A 19,735-nucleotide genomic window follows, 5' to 3' on the forward strand; every position below is an offset into this window, starting at 1 on the left:
CTGTGCGCGCATATGCTTAAAAAAAAATCATAATTAGCAGAATTTTTTTGTTCAAAAATATGTTGACAGAATTTTGAAAAGCAGAATTTTGGAGCTAAAATTTTGACCTGCTACCGTCTTCTGAAATTTTGGACTTTGAAATGGTCCTTCAGAGTTTTAGCATTCCTTGCGTATTAAAAATGGTGTCAACTTATCTATTATTTCTGGCTCCAGAGCAGTTAGTGCATCCTGTTATTGATTTTTGCACTCTTCTGGTAGAAACTTGGCACCAAAACTTCTGTTAATGTACCTATTTATAAGTGTCTCCTCGTTTTTCTTCCTGAAAAGACAATCTTCTCTTTACTGTCTTTCCATACCTAAATAGATGTCAGGAGGTCCTCATCTTCTTTGGGAGCCACAGTTTAAAGGCTTCCATTTTAGCTTGATTGGAACCAACCACATTATTCATTACGATGAAGATTATTGAAGTCGTTTATGTAGCTGATGACAACGTTCTCAGTTTAATTCTACGAGTTTTTTTTATTTATTATTCTGATATTTGATTGGTTTTTCAGTGAAAGATTCAAATTTCCTTTAAATGTCTTTATGAGTTCATATTATGCTGACCGAAATTTATAAAAACATTTCTTACGACACTCTTATTCACCCGTTACCATGTTGAAGCTTTTGTTTAAGTAAACCATTTCTCCATTAAATAATGCAAACACCTTCCATCAAAGATTCATGACAAAAAAGAACTTGATTCAGCAACAAGTTATGCGGAAGTCATACTCACATTCGCACAGTTTTTTTTTCACTTGTTTTAACCTTTTTTTTTTTGTTTCATTCTTGCGTAGTTTTGTTTTTGTATACAATACATTTTTATAAACTGGATATTTTTTTATTGTACAATAAATCTTTTAGGGCCGACCTCATAAAACACTTTTTTGTTGTTGTTGTTTTGTTTTATAATAAAAATATAGGTTAACTCTGAGATCTGATTCTTTGATTTTTAGGTCACAATACTCGTATAACTACCGAACAACATCCAATTAAAAGAAAACAAAACATAAACAACCTGCAAAAATAAAAGAGAAAAATGTACAAAATATTCAAAAAAAAGGAAAAAAAAAACAACCATGAAAATCAGGATATCAATTAAAAAAAAAAAGAAAAGAATATCCTTTCACGTGGTGTGCTTGATAGCTGACAATATTTGTAAATCCCCTGAATACTTAATGAGTAACTGTGGTGAGTAAAAAAATGTTGCGCAGACTTTCATCCGGCTCGCGTCGGTCGCGGCCCGGCTGGCATGGTGCGTATATAGATTTAATATTCACGTTGCGTTCGGGATGTGAAATGTTCGCACGATCACATGAACGCATTTTTTGATCGATTTTTGATTGATTTGCAGACTTTATAAAGCACTTTTAGACTACATTTGATCGGTTTATTAATGGAAGTCGCATTGTCAGCGGGTGTTATCCATATTATAAAAGCTGATAGAGTTGTTGTATGATTGGAATGTATATCAATCAATTCAATCAAAAGGGATCTTAATTGAATTATTATAGCGAATAAGTGGAATTAAGGAATTAAGTTACACAAAAAAAAAAGAAAATTGTTGACATTTTTAGGTTGGGAAAAATTTTCTTCCGCAATTGGTAATAAGTTTAAGACTTTAAAACTAAAAACAAGTATGTTTGTTTACTGTAAGTTTGTTCCTATTTAGCAAAATGTGTCCAACATTTAAATTACAGATACAAATTTTAAAATCATTCATGTTCCGTCAGTTATAATTTGAAGTTGGATGTCCATGAGCACTACAAAAACTGTGAATGCAGATTCTGTGCAATATTATCACTTGCTTACATCATCCAGTACAAAGAAAAAACAAAAATCAGGTGTACACCAGTAACTAGCTTAACCATGTTAAAAGAGTGTACAACCTTAAGGCGTAACCTCAATCCACTGCTATACACAAAATACAACTCACTCTCTATAGGCATTTTATTCAACAGTTTTATATGGTCCCTGTTTGAATTGTTGTCTTGGTGTGGTAGTGAGCGATGAACAATGTGGATGGCGATCGATGGCGGCAATGTGATCTTGTTGAATTTTTTTTTGTTACCTACTCATGGTGAGGTATATTGAATATTTCTGATTCTTTTAATTTTACTTTTCGAAGAAGTTTTGTGATCTTGGTCTACGTGCAGATCAGCTCGAAACGTTCATATCTTTGGAAATTACTCCAACGAGGTCGTGTTGATTTGTGCTACTTTTTGTTTTACTTCAAAGTGTGGACATGATAATTTTATTTTGGTTTGAAAATTAGTCCCGATTGTAATATTTGATAGAATTTCAACAGTTTTAACTGCCAGTGATTGTATGTTGGCGTTAAAATCGTAGTCTTTGGAAGAAAAGGCCGTTAACATTTTGGTCTGTATTGTCATTCAATTCCTTGCGTAGGTAGTAGAAGTAGTAGGGTTATGAGTATTATTTCTTCTTCATAAATAAAGGATTTATTTTTTTTGACTTTTAAGGAAGTTAAATTTAAAATACTTACTATGGGAGGGGGGGTCTATGTCCCCCCGTTTTGGCGAGAGGGGCAATTTTCTAAAAAAAATACTTAAAATAAAAAAAAAATTATTAAAAAACAACGGCAACACTTACAGTTTTGATTGATACTTTTTTCAAAAGCTAGAATTATAAACTTAATATTAACTTTAAAATGAAGTTATTTTAATCAACTGTTTTTGAAATACCCGATTTCAAAGTCAAAACATGTGAAAAAAAAGTTTAAAAAACACACTGAGTACAATTTTCACAAAGACTGTGTACTTCAATACGAAATTGATCGACAAATTGATTTGATTTAATTGATTTCTTATTAAATCATGAAAATCATAATGTTCCTATACTTTTTGAGAAAATTGAAAAATAGACGAAATAATTTCTTTTATCGGAATCACTCGTTTATTTCAAAAACAATTGATTAAAATAACTTCATTTTAAAGTTAATATTAAGTTTATAATTCTAGCTTTTCAAAAAAGTATCAATCAAAAATGTAAGTGTTGCCGTTGTTTTTTAATAATTTTTTTTTTATTTTAAGTATTTTTTTTTTAGAAAATTGCCCCTCTCGCCAAAACGGGCGGACATAGACCCCCCCTCCCATAGTAAACAATGATGGAATTTGACCCCTCTAAAAAATCTCATTATCAGTTCTTGGTGCTTAAGTTATTGTACTTTCCCCTCAAATGTTTCTGTTTTACTTGAGTAAAACTAAAAATGCGTAAAAAGATAGGTTAAAATGGCCATACTTCGGTTAACTTTCAATGAAAAAATTTAGTGAAATGTAATCTTTTTTTTTTTTCTTTGGAGCAATGTTTATGTCTATCTCAACCAAAAAAAAAATGCACAACTAAAAAAGCAAAAAAAACTCAAAAAAACGATTTTTTTGATATTTTTTTATGATTGATTCGACTATTTTGGTATGGAAATTTTTTTTTTCAATTTTTGAAAAACATTATTCCAATAGGAAATTTAATTCTCTACAAAAAGTTATATGTGCAATATATCAAAATTTTGCTTGTATTACGAGGTATATTGAAAAAACCAAAAAAGGGGCTTTTGCACCCCTATCTTCAGTTTCCACCCTCTCATTTAATAGCACTCCGCGGTTTTATCTTCTCTTATAACCCATTGAACGATTCCTGCAATAAAAACCCGTGAACGTCTTAGTTCCTTTCTAAAATACATAATCAATAGCCTAGTAGCAACCCCATTATTTCTAGGAACAAAATTAAATACGTTTTTTTTTTCTGTAAGATCAATACTACTTATATCTACTATGAACTCATTTGCCATAAAAAAGAGGAAAAGAGCTCGATAATAAAATAAATACCCACAATTTTAAATTCTCCAGATTTTGTTGGTTTTTTTTTTCATATTCTAAGATTCAGTCTTTTCAAAATTCATATTAATTTATTTCAATGTTTTTATTTTTCACATGTTAGCTTTATAAATCTAATACAAAACCCTTCCAAATGCTTCCAAATGCATTTTTTGTTTATGGATCAAAAATAAATTAACACCTAGTCTTTAAATAGAAAAATAATCTTGACATTCCCAAGAAACTTCATCACACACAGACAATACATAAAGTATGAACAACAATTAATACAATTCGCACCTAAGACTCATCTAAAGTATCTTCACGATTTGTTTTTAATTTGTTCATCTTATTGTAAAACAATCAACATTTAATTGAGAGCAATAGTCACTCAAATATACACACAAACAAAAAAATATATAGAAAGAAAATAAGATTAAAAGAAATAAAAAGTACCACTTGAGAGTAAAAAAAAAAAATTACAAGTTGAATGTCAGAATTTCTACTTAAATTCGAAAAATGTTGTTTTCCTTAATCATCGTTATGTTTTTACTTTTCTTTAACAAAAAAAAAAAAATAAAACAAACAACACATCGCGAGTATGTGAATTGTTTTAATTGTTTTCCTTTATGCCATCACGTGCTTGTTGCTTATGCCGAGTATATACCGTCTTTTATAACTGTAAGATATCAGTAGTAATTATTTGTTTGTTTCTAGCAGCTAAATTGTACATACATGTCATGTATACTTTCTCAAAATGTAGATGAAAATATACTCGTCTATAAACAACATAGCATAATAATTGGTAACTTAAAAGGTTATCTTTAAATTTAATTGCACAAAAATAACCAGGAAGAAAGATAATATGCAACATTAAAACTGTTTTTTTTTTTTTTTTTTTTTTAATTTTTTTTTGTAACCATTTTGAGGTTAACATTTTTTTGTTGGTTTATTTTAAATTTCACTTTGAGTTAAATGAATTCAGATTTTAATCCAACTTGATCAGATAAGAGTGTAAATCAAAGACTCCGATTCGTATGAACATCTGTGCAATGCATGCACTTAAACTTTTAACAACTTCAACAATTTCTTTAAAATTGTGGTTGAGACTATTAATTTGTGCTGATGGATTTTAAATTTATTTGCCGGTGAAATTTGTTGAAACTTGTATTTGGAGATTTTTTATGTTACGAATGGATAAAAATTGATGAAAAAGTATTTCAGACGTTTAAAAACAACCGATATATCATTCAAATTTGAACGAAACTGTGATTAATAAATTTATTACACAATTTCTTGAAAAAACTTCCACTTGAATCTAGAAAACCAACGTTTTCCTCACTGCAAATTATGCGAACCATGTTCAGTGTTCACGTGTTGCCAAACTATCCACAATCTTACACTTGAAAACAGAATGAAAATGTCGTAGGTACATTAAAAGGTCCTTTAAAGAAGACCCAGAAAATCTGATATAGAATTCCCTTGACATCCATCGGAGAATTTCTTTCGAAAGATAGGAACTTTAAAGATAGGAACTTCAAATATTTTTTTGAAAAAGAATAATCTGCCTCATAATATTTTAAAACAATTTTAAAAAATTTATCGATATGCGAAAAAATATTTAAGCGTAATTTTGAAAATTTCCTTAAAAAATATACTTAGAACAAATTGTTGTACAAATATTTTATCCGTGGTTCAGCAATTTTTATCTTCTAAAAATCGGTGATAAATCTGAGTTTTAGCACTGCTTTAAGGTCTATATGTATATGTTAAAATAGCAAAATCCATGCTTGAACATTTTGATTTTGTTCATGTGACAGTGGTACGTACAAGTATGTGGTGTTTTATTTCATCTCAAAAGTTGGATCCCTCAGAAAAGAGAAACTGTTTGATGAATAGTTCTGTAAATTTTTTAGATTTATATTAATCATATTTAGCTTACATAACTGGGCCTCATTTAAACTTATCGTCCATTTTTATAAAAAATTTATAAAAGCCTTTTTTTATAGCTTTTTCTTAACTGATCACAAAGTAGACTTTATTTTTAATGTATCCTTGAATTTTCAGTAAAGTTATCCGTTGTTGAGGAATTATTAGTTAAATTTGTTAAAAGTAGCCTTTCTAAAAATAATAATCATTTTATCAGAAAAAAATTTCCCACTTTCTTATGAAAGAAAATAAAAACTAAACAAATTGGGTTAAAGGACATTTCTAAAAATTGTACCATTACGTCATTTGAAAAAAAAAAATCATGTGTGCAATTCACACGTGGTTGAAGTGAAACCTTAAAAATCATTTTAAAAAAATCTAAAAAATATAACTTTTTTTTATTCCATCACTTTTTTTCTATGACAACCTACAATAAATTTTATACCATCTGAAAGCTTATTGTTTCAGCTCAAAATATTTATATCGACCATGTATACAACATCTACAAAAAGAGCTAGAATTTTTTTAACCCAATTAGTTTTCATAAAAAAAGCAAAACAATCAATCTCTTTTCTCTTCTAACGCCATTAAATTAATTTTTTAAAAGACAACCTATAATAAATTTTATATCATTATTATTTCACCTTTTATATGACGCTTCAATCATATTTTTACCATGCCTACAAAAAAAGTAAGAATCGGCAACAAATCTTCACAGGTGTTTTGAGGTATTTTTCAAGTTTTTCAATTAAAGATTCTATAACTTGTAGACTACGTACCGTTATGTGTGATATATTAAATGAAAGGTAATATTATCAGCATGCGTATTAAAGTTAAATAAATTTGTTATGTGCTCTAGATCAAAAGATATAACGTGTTTAGAAAAAGAACATCTTTTCACCGTTATCTCAGAATTTTTAATAATATTAAATTAATTGAAATTTTGCACAATCATAATTTATTTAATTACCTATTTACTGTATAAATTTCATTAACCTATTAATTAAAACAAAAAAGTTATGATCAATTGATTTGTCGTGTCGCTTTTTGGTTTCATCTTGTTTCAAATCACTACGATACTAAAGAAGTTTTCACTTCAAAAAAAAAAAAAAAAATATCTTCTACTTAAATCTTAGAACTTGAAGAGTGTAGCTTTTACATATCGTCGGTGAAACCAGAAAAGTGTGTAACTCCATTTTAGCAAATTTTATAGGAGAGCAAAAAAATAAAATCGTTTTGAAGGCATTTGTATGAGTTTTCATTTTCTAATTTGCTAATAAAATAAAAACTATGAATTTTAAGGGGATTCTGAGTTTAAGGAACGGTAGATATTAGGTTTGTCTAACAGATGGCGTTCAAATCTAATTTTCAGAAAATTTGGAGTTACACACTTTTCTGGTTTGACCGACGATATGTACTTTTTGTTTTATCATTATTTTTCTCTGAGATACAGTCTTTGGAAAATTACTCATCCAGAGTTTTTTTTTTTTTTGTTTCTTTAACTTTTTGGGCTCGTGTAGAAGTCATTTCAAAAACCTCGTGGGTCACAGAATACAAATTTTTGTGGACTCAATAAAAACTGTTTCATTTAAAAATTAATTGATTTTAAAACAGTTTTTTTTTTTAAGCAAGAGAGTAAGATTATATTTTTTACTTTTTCATTGAAACAGTTTTTATCAACTCAAGCAAAATTGCTATATTTTTAAGTTCTATACCTCAGAAACTACTCATACTTAGTACCTACAGTTTATCTTTATCTAACTTAACTTGCAATGATATGATGGTAAAAAATAAGAGTGGTGCAAATTACATAATATTTACTGCCCAATGTGATCTACTTTAAGACATTTATCAAATTCAAATTGTACATATCTAAGAAAAAAAAAAAAAACAAAAACAAATTAAATAAATGTCAGTAATCAGTAAAAAATGTCAATAATCAAGAAAATTTTCAGTGTTACTAATTATCTACACACACACATTTTCAACAATTAAGCGAGAGTGTGTTATGTTATGTCACCATTATAAATGCTTTAACAACATTATATTTAATTGTTATTAAAACCTGTAGGCTTTTCTAATTGTTTTCCCTTTTTTTTCTTTCATTTCAGGTGAGTGTCAACACACATGGTTTATTAAAAAAAAAAAAATATTTTATTTCATTTGATGATAGAAAAATAAAGAAAAACCTGTTGTCTTGGTAAGTTTACAACCAATAACAAGATCAAATTAAAAAAAAAAAACCATAGCTTAAATTTGTACTTATACCTAATTGAATGCGTTTGGATAAATTATATCTTTTACCTTGTGTTTTACGATCCATATCGTTTCCTGTTCTATATAATAATTAATTTTACATCAATTAACATAGGAATTATACAAATAAAAAAAAAATCTATCATGTTTATGTCATTCAATGGTATAAATCAGTAAAAATATTGAATTGAAATACATATTTGTAGAAGGAAAATGAAAAAAAAAACCACTACGCACAAAAAAAACTTAATCAATTCACCCTCAAGTCTTAACCGCACCACAAACCAACAACGCCATCATAAGCCGCCAACTTGTCAGCCTTTTTTGCATTTGAATATGTTGTAATTTACACATTGAAATTCTACTCTGCTGATCAGCGCATTTTATCTAACCTCATTTAATCAAAATACTATCTGTCAGATTTAGATTATAGAATTTTGAAGTAGGAACGTATAGTTATACGATATCACATGTTAAGTGAATGCAATATAACTATGAGTATAAATATAGAATATGCTCCAATCAATGACGACTAGAGAAGTGCAGTAGCACCCTCTTTTCGAGTAAATTGCCAATCCAGAGTTTTTTTTTTTTTTTACTTTTGATGGTTATCTATCTATTCATACGAGTTTTTAAGGTTTAAGTTTTGGGTTCATACAAAATACAGCTTAATATTTTGATCACTTTTATCAAAATAATTGAAAACGACCGAAAAAAAAATTTTACCAATACTTTAAACCTTTAAGTAACAAAATAACCAGACTCATGTTATTTTTACACGGTGTATAATCTCATTAAATTGTAAAACAAATTCTATTTCTTTTAAAGGCTGCAAATGGTTGGATTTACACTTAGTTGCGACATTAACAAAGTTATAAGTCAATTAAAAAAAATCATGTTAAATCAACATGATCTGTGTTAATTTTTTCCACACTGAATATGATCAATGATCATTATCATTTATCACCTTAAGCTTACAGATCAAATGTTTCCGACATAAAATGTACGCTTTTGCAGGTATAGATTTTTATGCAAGAGAGTGTGAATTTTACAGTGAATCATGTAAATTTAACAATGGTTTCGTGTTGGTTTGACATGTTAAACAAATTAAATTGAGCAGTTTTTTCTTCCCGAAAAATATGTAGTAACATGATTGATTGGTTGATTTAATAAGAGAAGTTTCGAAAAGTAATACTGAGTTAGTATTACTTTTCGAAACTTCCTTTCAAAGACCATAGAAATTTACAGAGTCAACAAGAATCATGTTAAAGCAAATACCTGCGACTCGAACGTATGTTTTTACGTTTCCTAACTTAAAGTTGCATTTATGCAGTCAACTATATGAATGTGAAGAAGAGGTAAACAAAAACACGAAGGTGTGTGTGGGTATACCCTGGTTGAATTGTGCATTAAACATGTTGCATTTGCATTGCAAATTTCTATTTCATTATGAATTATTTTATTTCTGTTTTATCCCTTTTTTTTTATTTAGTTTGTTTTGTCTATAATTTGTTGTTGTTTTTTTTTCCTATTTTTTTGCTGCTGCTGCAATGCAAATAATTATGATTGCATAAAAATTCCATCAATTGAACATCGTTCATCATGAAGAGAGTGAAGTTATTTGAGTTGTTTTTTCTTTTTTAAATAAAGGAGTTTTTGTTTTGTATTTTACTATATATACACACAGGAATGGATAGTAATTAGTCATTGATTAAAGTTGGAGGTTCTTCCTGATTTTGTTGTAGAAATACCTATAGAAAAAAATGTGTTTCTTTAGCTATTGACACGATATACGTAAATGATGGGCTTTTATTTTTTGTTTTTTTTTTTGCGTATTATATTTTTGTCTGGTATGTTAATGAAAGTAAGTTCAAAGATTAATTGTTTGATCGAGTACATAATGTTTGGTTTTTTCGGAATTGCGAGTTAGACTTTAGGAAATGCTTAAGCATACTTTTACACTTAATTGTGCGTATAATTTTTATTTAATAATGTTGTTTGTTACAACTTTTTCATTATTTTTCATTTATTTAAGTTTTTATTGATGATGATGAGATTTTAGGGTTACAGATTTTAAATCATTTTTAAACTTTTGTTTAAAAATATTTATAAGAAACTCGAGTATATTAAAAAAAATAATAGAAATAAATAGAAAAATCTTTTCTATGCTAGATTGTTGGTAAACCAAAATTCAAATTTTAAAATCAATTTCCAAAATAGAACTAGTTGATGAATTTTCAATGCTTAAAGTGACCATAGCTTTCAAAAGCTAACCAAATGAATAATAAAAAGAGTATTGGTTAAAAAAAAGGTTATAGGTAATGAAAGTGGGGGCAAGACCGCCCCTTTAGTTTAATCGTTTTAAAAACAAATAAAAAACATCTTTTAATTAAAATTTATTCATTAACTCTAATGTTTTTTGTAGGAAATCTCATCTTTAAAAAAAAATTTTAAAATGCTGAATTAAAGATAATACGTTTTGAAAAACCATCTAACAAAAAACCGTCTTGCCCCCACATGGGCGCAAGACCGCCCTATCAACTTCTGTTGATAATAAAACCGTTTATATCTTAAAATTTGGAATTTTTTTTTCATCGGTTCCCAACTTTTATTACAAAAATAGAAAAAGTTAAGACTTTTAAATATTTCATTTAAAAAAGTACAAATTTCTTTTCACACAAAACATGACGATTTGATGAAAAATCACAAAATTTTCTATAACTTTTTGGGATTTAAACCAAACTTGCTAATACTTTCAGACATCTTCGATCTTACCAGAAGCCATTTATTTTATATTAAAAGTCTTGCCAATTTAATATTTTTTCATACAACATAGTACAAAAACCGTCTTGCCCCCACTTCCCCTACATATTTTCCCTACGAACTATCGCTTAGAAGGTATTTCTATTTTTTTGTTTTAATGTAAATTATCGTAAAATAACCGTTCTCTGCATATTACTGCTTAATTGTAAATAATATCAATATGTGATTCAGTATAGTATTTAACTTTTTTTATAATTATCTGAAAAAAACAGCATTTACTTTTTTTGTTGTTAGTTTGTGTATTTGTTGTTTTCTAAGCATTGACTATGGAAACTGAAATCAATAGAACTCAGCAAGAAAAGATTGAGAAAAGGGAAAGTTTTTTTGAGAGCAAAACAAAAAAAACTATTGAAAAATTGTTACACATACGCCATAGTGACCACTGCGTTGCTATCGAAATCCATGCAACCAATAACTGACTGTTAAAACTTTTAGAAAATAAAATTAAAACACTATCCCAGTCAAAATTTTCAAAAAAGCTAAATCGCGGAGTAATTTCAAGTAAGAGTATTTAAATGCAATTTTTCTTTATTTTGCAATTAACTCGTATGAATGTAAAAATCCTTGTGCAAATTATGACCGCTTCATAAGTTTTTAAAAGTCATGTGTTATATAAAAATATTTTGAAACTTTTCCTCCTTTGAATAATTTAAAAATATCCTTGTATAAAAAAAACGTAAATTTTGTCAAAATATCAGTATTTTTGGGTGTAGCTCAAACTCAATATTACTGTCGAAAAATATTTTGTTTGTTTATTTCTACTTTAAATAACTTCATACACGAAAAGTACAATTTTGTTTCTAAAAACTATAAAAAATTAAAAGCAAAAAATCAAAAACTCGAAAATAACGTCTTTTTGCTTTTACTCGTAAATGGCGGAGTTATCAAAACGAATGATCAGTTACAAGATACCGCTTCTTTAAAAAAGCTACAGCTTTAAGAAGAATATTTCGTATCAAATTCTTTAACGGATAATTTTATAGAAAAATTTTGTATATAATTTCTATATTATTTAACATTAACAACAAAAAATTAACAATATGTTTTTCTAATCGCTTTTATTTTAAAAACTTGATTATTTTTACTTTTTCTTCAAAAGTCAACAAATTGTTTAACTTTCTATCTTTCTATCTTAACATTTTTTTTTAATAACGATAATAGCGATCAGTCGAAAAAAGATAAGCATCTATTGTTTGTGTGGTCTGTTAATTTTGTAATATCTACTTCTCGATAGCTTTTTTTCCATTTGAAAGTAGTTTGCGAAAAAACAATATTTTCAACATTGATGCGATCAGGATTCGCTTCTCGACTTTCAGGAACGTTTTTTTCAATCCTTCACTTACTTAAAATTTCTATTCCCATGCTTTATTTCACAATGAATTTTGATATTATGTTGTCCCGAAAATACAGGCATCTTTGCATAAAATTAAATGATACAATAGAGCAATTTCCCTCATCCTATCACAATTTAATCCATAAATTTAAAAAAATATATCCGGAACAAAATATATCGACCTTTCACTTTTTACTATAAAATATCTGCTTACTAAATCATACTATAATTTTATTTTCTGGTATATTTTATGCAAATTAAATCATTGAGACTTGACCTGCAATCACTAATACAACAAATACATAAATAAAGAAACTAAAAATAAAAATAATTTCAAAACCTGTTGAATTAAGTTGAAATAAGAAAATGCAAAGTTGATAGAACGGGATTAATTTTTTTTTTATTTGTTTTAAATTAATGTATAAAAGTAGGCCTTAATTTGAAACTACATAAATATTAAATTTATATAAAAAAAAAAAAAATCATAACAAAACACTTTCGATAACTTCTTGATTGTTTCAACAAACATAAAATAAAACCTCTACCTCTATTTTGATTTCATCTTCTGGTGGTTTTATAACTTTTTTTTGTATGTTTTTCCTCTTCACTATTATTTCTGGTTTATTTTTTGTAGTAGATTGGATATTATTATTAAACGTTTTGACCGCATTGCAAATTTTGCAGAAAAATCTTCAATACAAAAAAAAAACTTGTATTGATCTTTTACCACCATCAACTTTTGACATGACCTATCATTTACATTCATTACAATGCCGGTACATACCTACTATAAATTGAGGAGAAAAAGTTGTTGAAAAGTAGCTTTAAGTCTTCATCGTCATTTTTTTTGTTGATATTTTGTTTATTGAGAAATCAATGTTGGATATTTTTTTTTTGTGTTTTGTTTTGGGGGCAAGTCAATTCAGAGCTGCATAATACAACTTATTCGCCAAAAACAGTTTTGTTTTTTTGCAAACTGGTTAGACTTTCGATTATATTGTTGTTTGGTTATGGTTTATAAACAAGTCGATTGTACAAGGTAAACATATTTTAGAGTGGATGATCTTTAAGTTACAAATTTGTAATTTTTCTTGTTGTTATTACATTTTTTTTTTAAATGGAAAATGTAAATTTATAACAGACTTTTAAATTGTTTAAATTAAAGTGAAAGTTAATATTAGTTATTCGAAGAAAAAAAAAAACAAATGAATTTTAAATTAACTAATTTGCATTTATTAAGTCAGTAAATTTGTACCTGCTACTTACAACCTGCTAGGGCTACCCGACTTCTATATAGCTTTACACATGCTACTTTTGTGTCTGTAAAGCTTTTTAGAAGCAAATTTGTAAGTTAGGTGATAGATCAGTGAATTGTGTAAGAACGTTGAGTTTTAGGACAGTTATATCTGCACGTCGTTAGACTAAAGGACTAGGAATGTTGCAATCTCTAAAATTATAACTATTATTTATTGAGGGACTCGGAGAAATTAGTTTTCTTTTTTTTTCAATTATGTAGGTCTTTTTAGTATTCATAGATAAGGTTTCTATCGATAAACGACCAACTAATTGTTCGACTTATAGAAAGCACATCGAAATATTTCTATAGTTGCTGATCACGGCGGCGGGGGCGACACATATCTTCAAGATTTTCTTTACGAATTATTAGTATACTAATGGATTGAGTACTTAAAAATAGGGCTGGCCTGGGTTACTGCTCGAATCTTCTTTGTCAATTAAAAAAAATATTTATTGCAAATAAAAAAAAAAATTCATTTAAAAAAGTGTGTAGTGCAACTGAAAGAAATTTGTAATATAAAAAAATTATTGCAACTAAAAAATACATTACTTAAAAAAAAACACTTGTTGCAACTAAAAACATTTTGCATTAAAAAAATAATGTTACGAAAACAAAATTTGCATTGAAAAAAAAAATTTGTAGCAAAAACAAATATTTTGCATTAAAAAAATGTATTGCAAATACTTAATTTTCTGCATTGAATATTCGTTGAATTTATTACAATTTTGGCTATTTGATCATACATTAGCTATTTCAACTATAATATTGAATCTACTGTAAGGCCAAATAGTCAACATAGTAGGAAATTTGACGAATATTAACAAAAATATTAAGTGAACACATTTTGCATTGACTTTTTGTTTTTTATTAACAATAAGTTTTTTATTTAATGCAAAATATTTTTATTTGCAATAATAATTTTATTTTCAATGCAAATATTTTTCAGTTGCAATAAATATTTTTTTCAGTTTCAATAATATTTTTTTTTATTTCAAATACTTTTTTTTGATTGATATTTTTACATCCCTGGTCCCATATTTAAAAAAAAAAAACAGTCTTTTTTCTTCGTTGGTGAAAATTTAAAAAAATCTTAATTCTTTCCAAAATTCGTTAAATAACATGTTCTTACTTATCCATATCAAATCAAAAGAAAAGTTTTTTATTTAAAGCAAAATATTTGTATTTGCAATAATAATTTTATGTTCAAAGCAAGTATTTTTCAGTTTCAATAAATATTTTTTTTAATTTCAAATAAATTATTTTAATTATAAAAAATAAAAACTGTCTTTTTCTTCGTAGCTAAAAATTAAAAAAAAAATCTGAAGGCTTTCCAAAATACGTTAAATACCACGTTTCAAGTAAACCGTTCTAACTTTTCCACATCAAATCAGAAGCTCCAATGCAAAACTTGTATCAATTTTCATAGCTTCATTGAGAATTTATAAATTTTGTAAACACTTTTAAAAACTAACAATTTTATGTTTACAAAATACCGCCTAAACACATTCAACTTATCCGTGATCAAAAACCTTACCATCAATTCCATTTCATTACCATTATAATTATCAAGCTATCAAACAGCAATTATTTAAATAAATTTTCCAAAGTCAAGGTTTAATGTAAATTGATCCCAAGCCCCCATACATATCGTTGTTTAAACATATACTAAGTTTTTTCATTATTATTTTTTTTTTGTTCGAGTATCTCATTATTTGTTGTTTTTTTTTGTTGTTGTTGTAATCAAAATCACACGATCAGATTGAAAAACTTGCATACAAATAATGTAACAATAGCCCTTTGGATGCGGTATGTTCCGCCATCATGTTTACAATACAACAAACTCTATAAAGTATCTATCTCTAAAAACAACATACACGCATCAATTTTCTAACATACATACATACATACAAAATGATACATGTATACAAATAAACATTTTAGCTAAACGCATATTGACATTGAACACAATATAATAGTATGATATTTTTTGTGATGCATAATATAAAACTTTTAGCCTCCAACACAATGTGACGTTGTTTTTTTTTTGTTGTTGTGTTTATGTTCAGAAAGTTGGCACTTATCCCGTGATAAAGTGTTGTTTACGGAAATGTTGCAACAGGCGGTAATATGGCAACCTTCTACTTTTTTTTTGTTTTTAATTTTAAATAAAATTTTTTTTCAACCTTTTTGCTTTTTGATTAAGTGGATTTCATGTCGTGATGGAGTTGCGTTTCGATCGAGTGACGTTGTTAAGCACACTGAGAAAATTTTTAACTGTGAAGGGCTATAGTGGTTTTTATTATTATTATTGACTAGCTTCCGACAGGTTGAGGTTTTTCTGTTAATTGAGCAGTTCTTATCACCCTATTATGGTGGTAATGGATCAAAGTCTTATGTAATAAACGATAGTTGTTCATAATTTGGTCGAAATTTTAGAGCATTGGTGGATTTAAAAAAAATAAAATGCACGACTGGGTCGCACGAACTTGCTCTTAGAGTTAAAGTTGCTTAAATTTTTAAGACTTTTTATATAGAAATTTGGAAAAAAAAAACAAAATTCGTTTTTGAAAAAAAATAAAATAAAATCTGAAATTAAATTGCCCTCCAAAACAAGTATGCAGTTTTGATTGATATATTAACATGCATTTTTAGAAAAAAAAATTTTCAAAATCGTTAGAGCCGTTTTTTAAAAAACTAATTTTTTATAAATATTTTTTTGGAAAAAAAGTTTTAAAATAAAATTAGTATGCCATTTGGTAGAAATCACTAATCAACATCTAAAAACAAAATTTCAAAAAAGTTCAATGTCCCGTTTTCGAAAATTTGATTTTTCAAAAAAAAATTTTCAAATTTTTTTTAAAAATCCAAAAATTATTTTTTTCAAAATTTTATTTTTGGCTTATATTTAAATTATATGAATGCTTCTTCACAAATAAGCGGTTTCGGAGATAATCGGATTTGAAAAAAACGGTTCTATGGCAGGTACCGTTAATAATGATTTTCAAAAAAAATTTTTTCTATTGAAAGATAGACTTTAGCTTAAAACTAACATTTGAATTTTTTAAACAAAATCGTTAGAGCCGTTTTCGAGATATTTCAATTTTACTAAAATCGGTATATGACAAGTACCGTTATTTTTGGTCCAAAAAAATTAATTCCAAAAACCCCTCTGGAGAGTCGCCAAATAACGCTACATACCAAGTTTGACATTGATCGGTCCATCCGTTTAGGCTGTAGCTCCTTATACAGACAGACAGACAGACTGACAGACAGACTGACAGACAGACAGACAGACAGACAGACAGACGGACTTCCGGGACCCACTTTTTTGGCATTGTCTACCATCGTAATGTCATGGAAAAATGTTATCTCAACTTTTTTTTTTTGTACGAATGCATAACTTGATATATAGTACCTATATCGCAAGTAAAAAATGAAATACGGATTTCTTAACATTTTTTTAACACTTTGGTTATTTTTTTTTGACATATGAATTTTACAGTGAGGATGGGGTTGTCGTCAATAAACATTTCCTTGAGAATGTTTTCAACTTCGTATCTTGGGAAGGTAAGCTACAAATTAAACTACAAGGTTGTAAATATTATACCAATTAAAAAAAAAAAGCAGTTGAAATTAAAAAGTAGGTTATAATTTATTGCAAATAAAAAAAATATTCATTTAAAAAAATTATTGCAACAAAAAAAAAAAATTGGTTTAATAAATATTTTTCATTGCAACTGAAAAATAATTGCATTAAAAAATTATTTTTTGCAACTAAAAATATTTTGCATTAGAAAAAATGTTATTGCAACTGAAAAATATTTCCATTGGAAATAAAATTTTTATTGCAAATAAAAACATCATTTTGCATTGAAAAAGTTGTTCTGCATTAAAAAAAAAAAATTCAATGCAAAATGTGTGCATTAAATATTTTTTTTAAATATTCGTCGAATTTTTTACAAACAATTTTTAGTTGAAATAAATATTTTTTTAATGAAAATTTATTTGCTGTTGCAATTTTTTTTTTTTTTTAAGTATAACTTTTTTTATTTGCAATAATAATTTTTTTTAATTTGTAATGAAAAACAAATGCACTAAAAAAATGTTTGTTTTTTACAACCATGTTCAATTATTGTTCACTTTTGTTTTGTATGGCTTTGAGAATTTGTGAATACCCAAAATGCTAACCAATAACCCAAAAAACTCAACCTCCAAAATTTTAAACAAAAATCGAATTAATTAGTCTAATACAATGGAAGTTCTAATACAGTACAGGCCATTTTGTTTTTGGTTTACACCATGAAAATTATTTTTGGGGACAAAAATCACGAATTTTGAGTTATTAATGCAGAAGTTATTGGAATTAAGCAATATTAAACCTGCAGAAAATCATTTCTTAGCTTTAAAAACTGACAGAGATTGAGCACTAGTTTTTTTTTAGAAAATAATTTTTTACAAACAATAAATAGGTCAATGCTTATTTTAAAACTCGTTTCCTGAAAAATCAGTTTTTTTGAATTATGACTGTTGTCAAGTAAATGAGCGATATGACAAGCAAAACTTGTTAAGGTTACCGGCATACATATTTTTTATTAATTTATTAAAAAAATAAATTTTTCAAAACTTTGTGTATGAACATTTATTTTTCGAAAACTATACTGATTGAAAGTAGTTTTCAAATGAAACAATAAGCTGAGCTTTTTTTAAAAGGTATCACATGTTATGGTAAACAGTGTCGTTTAATTTTTTTGTTTGCCCTCTCTCTCCTGCTATAATAGAATTTTTATATTTCAGTTGATTGACAAGTTTTTCAAATTTAACAAAAATTAATAAATTTATTTTAAACTCAAATCTCACAAAAAATCCTTCATAAATAAATCGCAACAACTATAACACCCTTGACGAGTGTTTTCTATTAAACATATAAGTTGTTTGTTCCTTTCATGTTGCAAGATTGTTTTTTTTTTTCAAAATTTTTAAACACTAATTAATCACTTTAGCCTGCACGCCCTACTTGCTATTGCAAAAGAAAAAAAAAAAAACAAAAACATCATAAATATTATTTCAATGAAAATACCAAACATTAATTTTTTTTTTTTTACTCAGCTACACTTTCACTCTCAACTCAAAGAAGTGTTGCCAACAATTAAAATTAATTTCCCCATTAATCAGTTACGCATTTTTATTTGGTTGACTGGATATAAGAAAAAAATCACACATTTAAACAGGTGTATATAATTTTTTCTTGTTGTTTACTTGTATTGAATTCAATCTTAATAAAACTCAAGGATAATCTTTAATGATGAAATCTATCACAACATTTTGTGATACTCAAATGAATTTTTCGAAGCAAAAAAAAAAATACATTGGCACAACGTGGACAAGAATTATTTATGCCAACAAAATTAAATGGTCCAATAAAAGTTACAAATTCCACACAACATTTGCGCGAAGAAATATGTAATGGCGACCTTTCCCCGCGAGTCGGCTCGGCCTGGCCGTTACGTACGTTGCAATTGCCCCGCCATTGCCTATTTATATTTACAGTACACACTGAACAACACCAATTATTGCCTGATTAATCAAGTAGTCCAAGGTGCAATAAATTAAATTAAAATATAATGAGTTTATTTAGTTTGGTGCAATTCACTTGCTCATTTGCGCACCATGCAACAACCCATTTTTACTGCGAGCTGCATAAGCTACCGGCCGGCTGTAGGCCGGTACCGATCACCAAACCAAGCAACTACACCATCTACCGTGATACCAGTAGTTCCATTCGTTCCGTGAGACATTTTTTGTTTTTATGTTAAAGAAAGCATAGCGATCAACATGTAGACTATATATTTTTATTGCTTAAAATGAAGAAATACAGGGTGTTTTTTTACGTGTGTTGAGATCTTTTTTGATCGGAGGCCATTTCGTTTAGTTCTTTTGACTTCTTTTAGTGTTACTTTTAGCTTAAAGTTTTTAAAGAACGATAGATGATAATTTAGAAAACTCAAATCTTCGAAAACCCTAAATTCTGAAAATCCAAAATCGCGAAAAAGCATAAAACCAAAAACGCAAAGATTTCAGTGTTGTGTTTTTGGTAACATAGGTTCTCTGTATTTTGAGTTATCTATAGGTTTAATTTTTCTGGACGTTTTTTTTAGTTGTTGATGAAAAAACAAAAGCTTTTAACCCCCTGTTTTGGTACAGTGAGCAATGTGCACGCCGCAGAAA

The 19,735-nt window shown here is 27.5% G+C and overlaps 1 protein-coding gene across 1 annotated transcript in view; it reads left to right on the forward strand.

Moving 5' to 3' along the window:
- The window catches only part of LOC129914716 (zinc finger protein 395), a 257,386-nt gene that overhangs the window by 70,477 nt on the left and 167,174 nt on the right, over positions 1–19,735 (forward strand). The window lies entirely within an intron of this gene.

Source organism: Episyrphus balteatus, chromosome 3 (assembly GCF_945859705.1).
Source record: "Episyrphus balteatus chromosome 3, idEpiBalt1.1, whole genome shotgun sequence".
In the NCBI taxonomy this organism is placed as follows: Eukaryota; Metazoa; Arthropoda; class Insecta; order Diptera; family Syrphidae; genus Episyrphus; species Episyrphus balteatus.